Below are 11,246 nucleotides of genomic sequence, written 5' to 3'. Positions count from 1 at the left end.
GTCAACCACCTTTTGTACAAGTCTTGCCGCTGTTGCATGTAATCCTTTGTACAAAGCCGGGCGCAGACCCCGTGCATAAGTAAAGCTCATATGCTCCGCACATCTTGTCGATTTCATGCTTTCTATTTTTTGCATATGTGATCTGACACTTTGTGCAGCGCCTACTCCCCGGTAAGCAATAACGAGCCGTAAGGCTCCATATCTTTATTTTCTCTTCTTTCTTTTTTCTCAAGAAAAGGAAGGTTCCCTCGACCACAAGTTTGCCGGGGGGAAAGGAGAACATAATGGTATGGACCAGGCGTCGTTCAAGAAAGTTTCGCCTTACCAGGAAGCAAACAACAGAAAAGCTAAGTTGCCAAAGTTTGAGCAATCAGATTTTTTTTAAAAATTTAAGTTATCTTCCTTGAACGACCGCACTTTGTATGGAAAACCTGTGCGCGGAGGAACCAACTCGTAGCTGGTTGCGCCCTTACTTTGTTTCGAGTCCGCTCAACAACTTAAGTGAGCTGCAACTAGTTGCGACAAGGTTTCTTGTCGGTAGCGGCACCGCCAGCAGGCTGCTGACGTCCCGCACTCAGCGCTCGCGGCTCAGGTGCCTGCACCGGCAAGTTCCCTAAAAGCGTAGGGTAAAAAAACATACAAAGGGAGGAATCAAGTAAAGGGAATAACATTGCAATCATTACCCGGAATAGAGTTATATTACAAGATAGCTTGTCGCGGCTCTAACAGATTGTTTTCATAACATGACAAACAACGACAAGAAAAGAAGAAAGTGGGCGGCCTAGTCTACGTGATCGCCCTCAATCCTTTTGATCCCGCTCACCTTGTCCACAATGGGTGCGACAAGGGTCTTGAGCGCCTCCAGATCAGCATCCGGCGGCAGGGTCTTGAGGACGTTGGTGAGGTTGAGGCCCGGGTTGCGGAAGGCCACCTTCATCAACACCTTTTCAAGAGCTCCCGCGCAGATCTTACGCGACTCGTCGGCTAGCTGCTTTGGGATCTTCTCCCGGAGCCGCTGGAGGGCCGTCGCCACGCCTTTGAAGAACAAAGTGAGCTTGGCGCTGGGTTGGAGGTTCTCATCAGAGGGATACCCGAGATCCTCCACCCCCAGCTGCGCTCACGAGAGTCTCCGTCAGTGCTCCACATTCTCCCTGAAAGCATTCTGGGCGGCAGCAGCACTCGCCAGCAGTGCCTTGTCAGCCTTGATCTCCTCCTTCAAGGCCACCTCCTGCTCCTTGGCGCCGTCCAACGCCTTGGTCAAAGTGGTCAGCTTCAACCCAAGATCTGCGTTGGAGTCCTTGGCGGTGCTGAGCTCTTTGCCCTTCTCGGCAAGATCGGCCTCCAGCTGCGCCACCTTCATCTCCAACTCCTTCTTGGCGGCCTCGGCGGTTGCGGCAGCATCCTCCGCCTGCTTAAGGGCTCCGCCGAATTGTTGCTCGCGCGCGGCAAGCTCCTCCTCGTGGGCGTCAAGGTTGACCTTTCGCTGCGCCAGCTCGCCCTCCTGCGCAAACAGCTTCTCAGCGGCAAGCCGCCTTTGCTCTTCAACTTCAGCCTTCTCAAGGAAGAAGGCCTTCTGCTCTTCGGCGAGTTGCTCCCGCTCCTCCGCCAGGGACCGGAGAGCTTCCCGGTGGAGACCCCGGAGCTCCTCCGCGCGCTTCTCGATGTCTGCTCCCGCCTTCGTGACAAGCGCCTCGCGGGATTCTAGCTTGGCTTGCCACGCACGGTAGAGCGACAACAACTTCCGCAGCAGCCGCTCCTCCTTAGGCTCGTTGCTGCTGCTGCTCGGCGCGTCAACCAGCATCAGCCCAGCGGAGGCGAGCACCTCCCCGTCGAAGATCTCTCTCCCTCGACCGGCGCCCTAGAGCTTGACGCCCAAGGGAGGTTGATGAAGACGCCATCGCCGGCCCTCAAGTAGACGCCTGGCTGGGGCTCTTCGGAGCCTGGCGCTGCGGCAGCGGCGGACGGGTCGGTGGTCGACGTAGCGCCTAGTGCTCCTGCGGCCTCAGGGCCGTCAGTGCGATCGCCAGACCCCTCGCCAGTTGCTGCGGTGGCAGCCTTGGCGGCCTCTGCGCCCGCGGGATCGTCAGCACCGGCTGCCTTTTCGGTGGCAGCGGCGTCAGCGGCGGCAACCTCGGTCTCCATCGGCTCCGTAGCAGATGGGTCTGACCACCGAAAAAGGGAGAAGAGTCAAGCAAATACCCAAGAAGATCAAAAGAAGAACCCAAGGGAAGTTTTGAAGCGAGAAGAGTACCTGTACCGGGTCCTGCAGTCGTGGTCTCCGCCGTCGGGGGGGCCGCTGGTGCTGTCCCTTGCCGGAGAACTCTCTCTTGCCGGAGACTTCTCCCTTACCGGAAAACTCTCCCTTGCCGGAGGACTCTCCCTTGGCTCCTGGTGGGGCTGCTCTGCTCCTACACAAACCAACAGTCAGATGGCAGCAAAGCAAGAGTATCCATGCGCGCCTAACAATGGAAAGTGAACCATATACTTACGCTGGGGGCTGCTCTGGAGAACAGTTGCCGGGTCCGGCAAGGTGGGTTCGTCCTCAATGACAATCACCGGGACCTTGGCTCTCTTTGCTGCTCTCTGGGCCAGAGTCCTAAAAAGGAATAAGTTCAGAGTAAAGCAAGTGAGATACAAGACAAAACAGCAAGAATTGAAGAACTACAAGTACAACAAGAGAATCTTACTCTTCTTCTTCCTCGTCGGAGCTGAACGCGGAGAAGTCGAAGTCTGGCTCACGTCCGGTGCAAGGAGGCGGAGGAGTAAGTTCCCTTGGCCGCTTGGCGGGAGCAGTGGCGGTGGTCTGAGATGACCCCGCTCCGCTGCCGCCGCGGCGTGAGAAGCGGCAGGAGCAGAAGCGGTGGTCCGGGAGGGCCCCGCTCCAGTTGTCGTCGATGTGTGAGGTGCTCCCACGGCAACAGTGCTTGCCGCGGTGGAGCGTGTCACGCGGCGCGGCGACTGTTGACTCCCTGCCGGTCCGCTACGTCACCGGCCTTGCGGAGACGCCTTCTTGGTGGGGATGGAGACTCTGCTTGCGGCGAGCTGCCTGAAGATGAGGAGGAAGAGGAGTTGATCTCCAGCGAGCCGCTCGCATCCTCGGCGGGCTCGCTCGACTCGACGCCATGCCCGGCAAGCCCTTTCTGCCCGGCAAGCTCTTTCTCACCGGCGGGCTCCCCTTGCTCGGCACGGCTTGCCGCCTCTGCTGCATCTGCCTCCTCCACGGTGAATCCAAATTCGCCCGCGGCTGCGGCTGCCGCCGCCTCTTCCAGCCTAGTGGCGATGCGTGTCATCTCCACATCGGTGGTGTCGCGGGTGAGGCTATCCTTTTCGTCGGAGCAGATCGGCACTTCTACCAACCCATCAAAGAATTGCTGCACGACGTCGTCTGCAGGCTCTTGCCAAGTTGGGACAATTCTATGCGAATCGCACAGCGGCATCATTGCACGGATGCGGTCGAGCGCGGAATTGTTGCACAACGGAACGACACCCCCCGGCAACCTGAACACTTCGGGATGTTGAGGGTCATACTTGAACAGCTCCTGGAGCATCGCGTTGAGCTCTAGAACAGTGAAGTTGAAGTTGAGGCCCGGTCGCAGCCTCATGATATCCGCCGCATTCTTGAATTCCCAGGCGGGTCTCCCCCGTTCCTGCAGGGGGGCGATGCGGCGACGAAGAAAATCTGCACCAACAGCGCCTACAGTGAGCCCGGCAAGCCTGAGGCGTAGAATCCGGGTGACGGCAATCTTTAGCCTATCGTCTTCCGGGGCCATGTCACTCCAATCGCTGTCGCGCGCTACTGGGGTTTGGCGCCGGGCGGTAAACGGCTGCGGGTTCTCCTCATCAATCCAGCACCAGTCTGCTCTCCATTCCTCCCACTTGCCGCGGAACTCTCCCTGTAGATAAGTGTCCTTCTTGCCAGCCCTTGAGATCCAGGCGATTCCGTCGGATAAAGGCTCTCCTCTCTCTACTCGGGGCATAAAGAAGTGGCGAAAAAGGGCTACATTGGGATGGACTCCGACAAAGTTTTCGCAGAGATGTGCGAAAACTGCCATGGTCAGAACGGCATTGGGGGTGAAATCAAGGAGGTGGAACCCGTAGGTGTTCATAATGTCGCAGAAAAACTCAGAGAAAGGCGGGCATAGCCCGCAGTAGAAGAACAAGGCGAAGAAAGGATATCCATTTGGAGCCGTCTTCCAAGCGGCGGCTGGAAGTACCTTCGTGCGCGGGTGCGCTCGCGTCTCCGTCGACCAGAAGAGGTAGTAGTTCTCCCTCAGCTCCCTCGCAGCGAGCTTGGGGGGGAAGACTGCCCGCTCCTTTCGCAGCGCCGCAAGCCGCTGCGCCTCGGTCGACTTCACAACCTTCGCCTTGTCGGCTTTCGGAGCCATGGCGGAAGTGGTGGAGGAGGTCGACGGCGTCGGTGGTGCTGGTGGCGATGGGGGGCGGGGCGCTGCTCTCTTTCAGATTCGGGAAGACGAGGGAGCGGCAGAGATTTCCGAGATTGAAGCAGCAACCGGCGAATGGGCGAACTACCCCTGTTTCCCCTGCTTATAAAGAGGGGGAGGGCGGACGTTCCGCATTTCCTAATAAAGAAACCACCCACGATCTCTCCCACGATGCCGCATTCAACGCGTGTCGTCCGAGGAGGGCTCGGTGGATACGGGGAGAGATACGGCGTAACCTAGGCCGCGCGTGCCCGTGCCCTGTTTTGGGCCTGGCCCAACAGCGCTCGGCACCGTGTATGGCCCAGGCCCGGGGGCTCCTGTCGGTGTACTATAGTAGGGGTACCTTAGTATCCCGAACTTGTGCACGGGCAGTCGCAGCATCCCGCGGCAAGGCTTGCCGGGTGACCGCCAAGGCCCTCCGTGGTTCCTTTGGAGCCATTCAAGAATAAAGTATCCAAGCCAAGGAGACAAGACCCCAGCAAGAGGAGCTTGCCGGGAAGGCCAACCAAGGCATCTCAAGGAACTTGCCGCGACGCGCCACGTGTCCCGGCAAGGCCCGGTGAGCGACAAGCTCCCGGACGCGACAAGACAACGACCGCGGCAAGGCGCTTGCCGCGGCAAGCCACCACTCTGCGCCCGCGCTCCAGCACATCCACCAACGTGTCGCTCTGGGACCCTTCCAGGCGTACGTGGCGGGAGGCTGTGCAGCCAGGGGTGCGCGATGGCAAGCGGCGCTGACAAGATCGCCATCGTGGCGAGCGGTGGCGTCCCTGACGGTCCCTTTTGCACTATTTAGACGACGCAGACGGGCATTTAATGCCCTTGTCCCCTGCCGTCAGGGTTAGGTATGATACACTGTAGCAGGTAGCTGTACCTACCGCAGCACCTTTCCATTTTTACCCTTGTCTACGTTGCCACCTGTCGGTGACCCCTTGAGCATATAAAAGGAGGCCCATGCGCAACGTAGGGGGGGGCTGGTGAGGAGAAAGAAAACACTCACGCTCGGTCTCGTTAGCTGCGGGAGTGTACTGTAGCACTCCGCGCTCCCGAGCAAGAACTCAATACAAACCACAAAGCAGGAGTAGGGTTTTACGCTTCCGTGCGGCCGGAACCTGGGTAAACCGCTCGTGTGCTTCGGCTCGATCCACTCTTCGTGCGACCTCCGCCCCCGCCGAACCGAAAGGGACTCGGTCCGCCGGTCCCATAGGTGCTCGTGGATCAGAACCCCGGCACCTTGACTCAACACTAATCTTTATTATATAAAGCTCTCGGACTTGATTACATAGAAGGATCATAAAGCAAAACTCAAAACTGGATCATACTAAAACTTTATTCTGCTAGATCAAGATATTACCAAAAGGATCGAACTAAGAAAAACGGTAAAGATAAAAGTATGATGGTGATACGATACCGGGGCACTCCCCCAAGCTTGGCAGTTGCCAAGGGGAGTGCCCATACCCATGTGTTTATGTCTCTTTCTTCGGAGGTGGTGATGTGATATTCTTGGTGATGATGCCCCTCAGGATACGGTTCTCTTCCTCAAGCTTATTGACTTGCCGCTTGAGGTCCATTATTTCCTTACGGAGCTTGCCCGTGGTAGCTAAAGCTCCTTTCACCCAAGGATGTTGCATAGCTGCGGGAGAACAAGTAACACTCTTTTTCATATTTTCATAAGAAAGAAATCTAACGTTGGAAGGAATGACCGAGTTTGGAATAGCCGAGCTCTATAGTTCTCCCATCCTGAATCCAGCTCGGAAACGAGAAGTAACTTCTTGATCCTCCTCCATGGCATCCATCCTATTCAAGTCAGCCTCCATCTCTTCCTTAGTTGATGGACCAAAGTGGTCAGCATCGCTGTTTGCTCTTGGCCCCGGTATCAGATGAGATACCCGACTCTCCCCGACTGACTCTTGAGAAGACATCTCGCTCTAAATCTACAGCAGAAACAGCTTGAAACAAAAATAGAGGATATTTGCATGGTACGGTGGTCAAAACCTTCAGGGGAATATGTAATGAATTTTTACCGACCGAAAGAAGTGTCGTGCAAGAAAACAGAGTCCAGAGGGCGCACGAGGTGCCCACGAGGCAGGGGGCGTGCCGTCCACCCTCGTGGAAGCCTCGTTTCCTTTCCGGACTGCTTCTTATTTTCCTATTTTCTTAAATAATCCAAAATGGTGAAAAATTGCCATTACAACTATTTTGGAGTCGGTTTACTTACCGTACCTCATACCTATTCCTTTTCGGAGTGTGAAACATTCTAGAAAGTGTCCTTTATGTATTCCTCCGGGGTTATGGTTTCACTAACATTGGTTTCAACATTTATGGGATTACCTGAGATATAATGTTTGATTCTTTGACCGTTCACCACCCTCGGATTTGTGCCTTCAAAGTTGTTGATTTTTATGGCACCGGAATGGTAGACCTCCTCGATGAGGTAAGGACCTTCCCATTTAGAGATAAGTTTTCCTGCAAAAAATCTTAAACGAGATTTTATAGAATACATAATCACCTACATTAAACTCACACTTTTGTATCCTTTTGTCATGCCATCTTTTAACTTTTTCTTTAAACAGTTTGGCATTTTCATAAGCCTGAGTTCTCCATTCATCAAGTGAGCTAATGTCAAAAAGCCTCTTCTCACCGGCAAGTTTGAAGTCATAGTTGAGCTCTTTAATGGCCCAATATGCCTTATGTTCTAGTTCGAGAGGTAAGTGACATGCTTTTCCATAAACCATTTTATATGGAGACATACCCATAGGATTTTTATATCCAGTTCTATAAGACCATAATGCATCATCAAGTTTCTTGGACCAATTCTTTCTAGATCTATTAACAGTCTTTTGCAAAATTAATTTAAGCTCTCTATTACTCAATTCTACATGACCACTAGACTGCGGATGATATGGAGATGCAATTCTATGATTAACATCATACTTAGCAAGCATTTTACGAAAAGCACCATGAATAAAATGTGAATCACCATCAGTCATTAAATATCTAGGGACTCCAAACCTCGAAAAATAACTTCTTTAAGCATCTTAATAGAGGTGTTATGATCAGCACTACTAGTTGGAATAGCTTCTACCCACTTAGTAACGTAATCAACAGCAACTAAAATATGAGTATACCCATTAGAGGAAGGAAACGGTCCCATATAATCGAAGCCCCAAACATCAAATGGTTCAATAACAAGTGAATAGTTCATAGGTATTTCTTGACGTCTACTGATATTACCAATTCTTTGACATTCATCATAAGATAAGACATACTTACGGGCATCCTTGAAGAGAGTAGGCCAATAAAAACCGGATTGCAATACCTTATGTGCAGTTCTATCACCAGCATGGTCTCCTCCATAAGCCTCGGAGTGACACTTGCGTAGGATATGTTCATGTTCATGCTTAGGTACACAACGTCTAATAACCCCATCTGCTCCTTCTTTATAAAGGTGTGGGTCATCCCAAAAGTAATGTCTTAAATCATAGAAGAACTTTTTCTTTTGCTGGTATGTAAAACTAGGTGGTATAAACTTAGCAACAATGTAATTAGCATAATCATCATGCCATGGAGCAGTATGAGAAGCATTTATGACAGCTAATTATTCATCAGGAAAGCTATCATCAATAGTTAGTGGGTCATCAAGAACATTCTCTAACCTAGACAAGTTGTCTACAACGGGGTTCTCAGCTCCCTTTCTATCAATAATATGCAAATCAAATTCTTGAAGCAAGAGAACCCATCTAATAAGTCTAGGTTTAGCATATTTCTTTTCCATAAGATATTTAATAGCAGCATGATCAATGTGAACAATTACTTTAGAATAAACAATATAAGGTCCGAACTTGTCACAAGCAAATACAATTGCTAAAAATTCTTTTTCAGTAGTAGCATAATTTCTCTGGGCACTGTCTAGAGTTTTACTAGCATATTGAATAACATTTAATTTCTTATCAACTCTTTGTCCTAGAACAGCCCCTACAGCATAATCACTAGCATCACATATAATTTCAAAGGGTAAATTCCAATCAGGTGGCTGAACAATGGGTGCAGAAATTAAAGCTTTCTTAAGTATTTCAAATGCTTCTACACAATCATCATCAAAGACAAAAGAAACATCTTTTTGTAAGAGATTAGTCAGAGGACTGGAAATTTTAGAAAAGTCCTTAATGAACCTCCTATAAAAACCGACATGACCAAGGAAACTTCTTATACCTTTAATATCCTTAGGACACGACATCTTTTCAATAGCATCAACTTTAGCTTTATCAACTTCAATACCTCTTTCAGAAATTTTATGCCCCAAGGCAATACCTTCATTAACCATATAGTGGCACTTCTCCCAATTCAAGACAAGATTAGTTTCTTCACATCTCTGCAAAACTCGATCAAGGTTGCTTAAGCAATCACCAAAAGAAGTTCCATAAACGGGAAAATCATCCATGAAAACCTCAACAACCTTTTCACAAAAGTCAGACAATATAGCAATCATACATCTTTGAAAGGTAGCAGGTGCATTACATAGACCAAAAGGCATATGTCTATAAGCAAAGGTACCGAAAGGGCAAGTAAAAGTTGTCTTTTCTTGATCCTCTTTTGATACAGGTATTTGAGACAAACCGGAATGACCATCTAGAAAGCAAAAATGTGTATGTTTGGATAATCTTTCTACCATTTGATCAATAAAAGGTAAAGGGTAATGATCCTTTTTAGTAGCTTTATTTAATTTGAGGAAATCAATTACAATAACCTGTAACAATTCTTTGTGGGATCAATTCACAATAATACCTCCCTTCTTAGGGACACAATGGACATGACTCACCCACTGACTATCAGCGACGGGATAAATTATACCTGCCTCCAGAAGCTTTAGTATTTCTTTTCTTACCACTTCTTTCATCTTAGGATTTAATCATCATTGGTGATCAACGACTGGTTTAGCGTCTTTCTCCAATTTTATTTTGTGCTGGCATCAATGTTGGGGATATCGTTTATCGGGAACTTATCGGTCGACCCATGATAAGGGGTAAATCGGCCAATTTATCATCATATCGGCCGATTTATTGCCATATCGGTTGATTTATCGGCTGATTTATCTTATCGATCATACAACGGTAAGTGATAAATCAGCTGATTTATCGGAATATCGGAAGATATCTTGAACAGTGGCTGGCATAGAGTGGGACTAATGCCCTTAAGATCATCAAGAGTATATCCAATAGCAGCACGGTGCTTCTTCAGAATTTTCAATAATTTCTTTTCTTCATGCTCTGAAAGGTTAGCACTAATAATAACAAGATATATCTCTTTCTCATCAAGATAAGCATATTTAAGAGTATCAGGTAAAGGTTTAAGCTCAAACACGGGATCACCCTTGGGTGGAGGAGGATCCCCTAGGATTTCAACAGGCAAGTTGTGTTTCAAGATAGGTCCCTGTTTAAAGAATACTTCATCTATTTCCCTTCTTTCATTCATAAACATATCATTTTCATGGTCTAGCAAATATTGTTCTAAAGGATCACTAGGAGGCACGGCAATAGAAGCAAGACCAATAATTTCATCTTTACTAGGCAATTCTTTATCATGGGGTTTGATACGTCTCCAACGTATATATAATTTTTGATTGTTCCATGGTATTATATTATCTGTTTTGGATGTTTATGGGCTTTATTATGCACTTTTATATTATTTTTGGGATTAACCTATTAACCCAGGGCCCAGTGCCAGTTTCTGTTTTTTTCCTTGTTTTAGAGTATCGCAGAAAAGGAAAATCAAACGGAGTCCAATTGACCTGAAACTTCACGGAACTTATTGTTGGACCAGAAGAAGACCACGGAGTATCGGAGATGGACCAGGAGAGTCCCGGGCTGCCCACGAGGGTGGGGGGCACGCCCACCCCCCTGGGCGCGCCCCCTGCCTTGTGGACAGCCCGGAGATCCACCGACGTACTTCTTCCTCCTATATATATATATCCATATACCCCAAAAACTTCAGGGAGCACAATAGATCAGGAGTTCCGCCGCTAGAAGCCTCCGTAGCCACCGAAAACCAATCTAGACCCGTACCGGCACCCTGCCGGATGGGGGAATCCCTCTCCGGTTGCCATCTTCATCATCCTGGCACTCTCCATGACGAGGAGGGAGTAGTCCACCCTCGGGGCTGAGGGTATGTACCAGTAGCTAGTGTTTGATCTCTCTCTCTCTCTCTCTCTCTCTCTCGTGTTCTTGAGGTGGTACGATCTTGATGTATCGCGAGCTTTGCTATTATAGTTGGATCTTATGATGTTTCTCCCCCTCTACTCTCTTGTAATAGGTTGAGTTTTCCCTTTGAAGTTATCTTATTGGATTGAGTCTTTAAGGATTTGAGAACACTTGATGTATGTCTTGCATGTGCTTATCTGTGGTGACAATGGGATATCACGTGATCCACCTGATGTATGTTTTGGTGATCAACTTGTGAGTTCCGTGACCTTGTGAACTTATGCATAGGGGTTGGCACACGTTTTCGTCTTGACTCTCCGATAGAATCTTTGGGGCACTCTTTGAAGTTCTTTACTTTGGTTTGAATAGATGAATCTGAGATTGTGTGATGCATATCGTATAATCATACCCACAGATACTTGAGGTGACATTGGAGTATCTAGGTGACATTAGGGTTTTGGTTGATTTGTGTCTTAAGGTGTTATTCTAGTACGAACTCTAGGATAGATTGAACGGAAAGAATAGCTTCGTGTTATTTTACTACGGACTCTTGAATAGATCGATCAGAAAGGATAACTTTGAGGTGGTTTCGTACCCTACCATAATC

Source organism: Triticum aestivum, chromosome 5A, assembly GCF_018294505.1.
Source record: "Triticum aestivum cultivar Chinese Spring chromosome 5A, IWGSC CS RefSeq v2.1, whole genome shotgun sequence".
In the NCBI taxonomy this organism is placed as follows: Eukaryota; Viridiplantae; Streptophyta; class Magnoliopsida; order Poales; family Poaceae; genus Triticum; species Triticum aestivum.
This window is presented reverse-complemented; position numbering follows the sequence as displayed.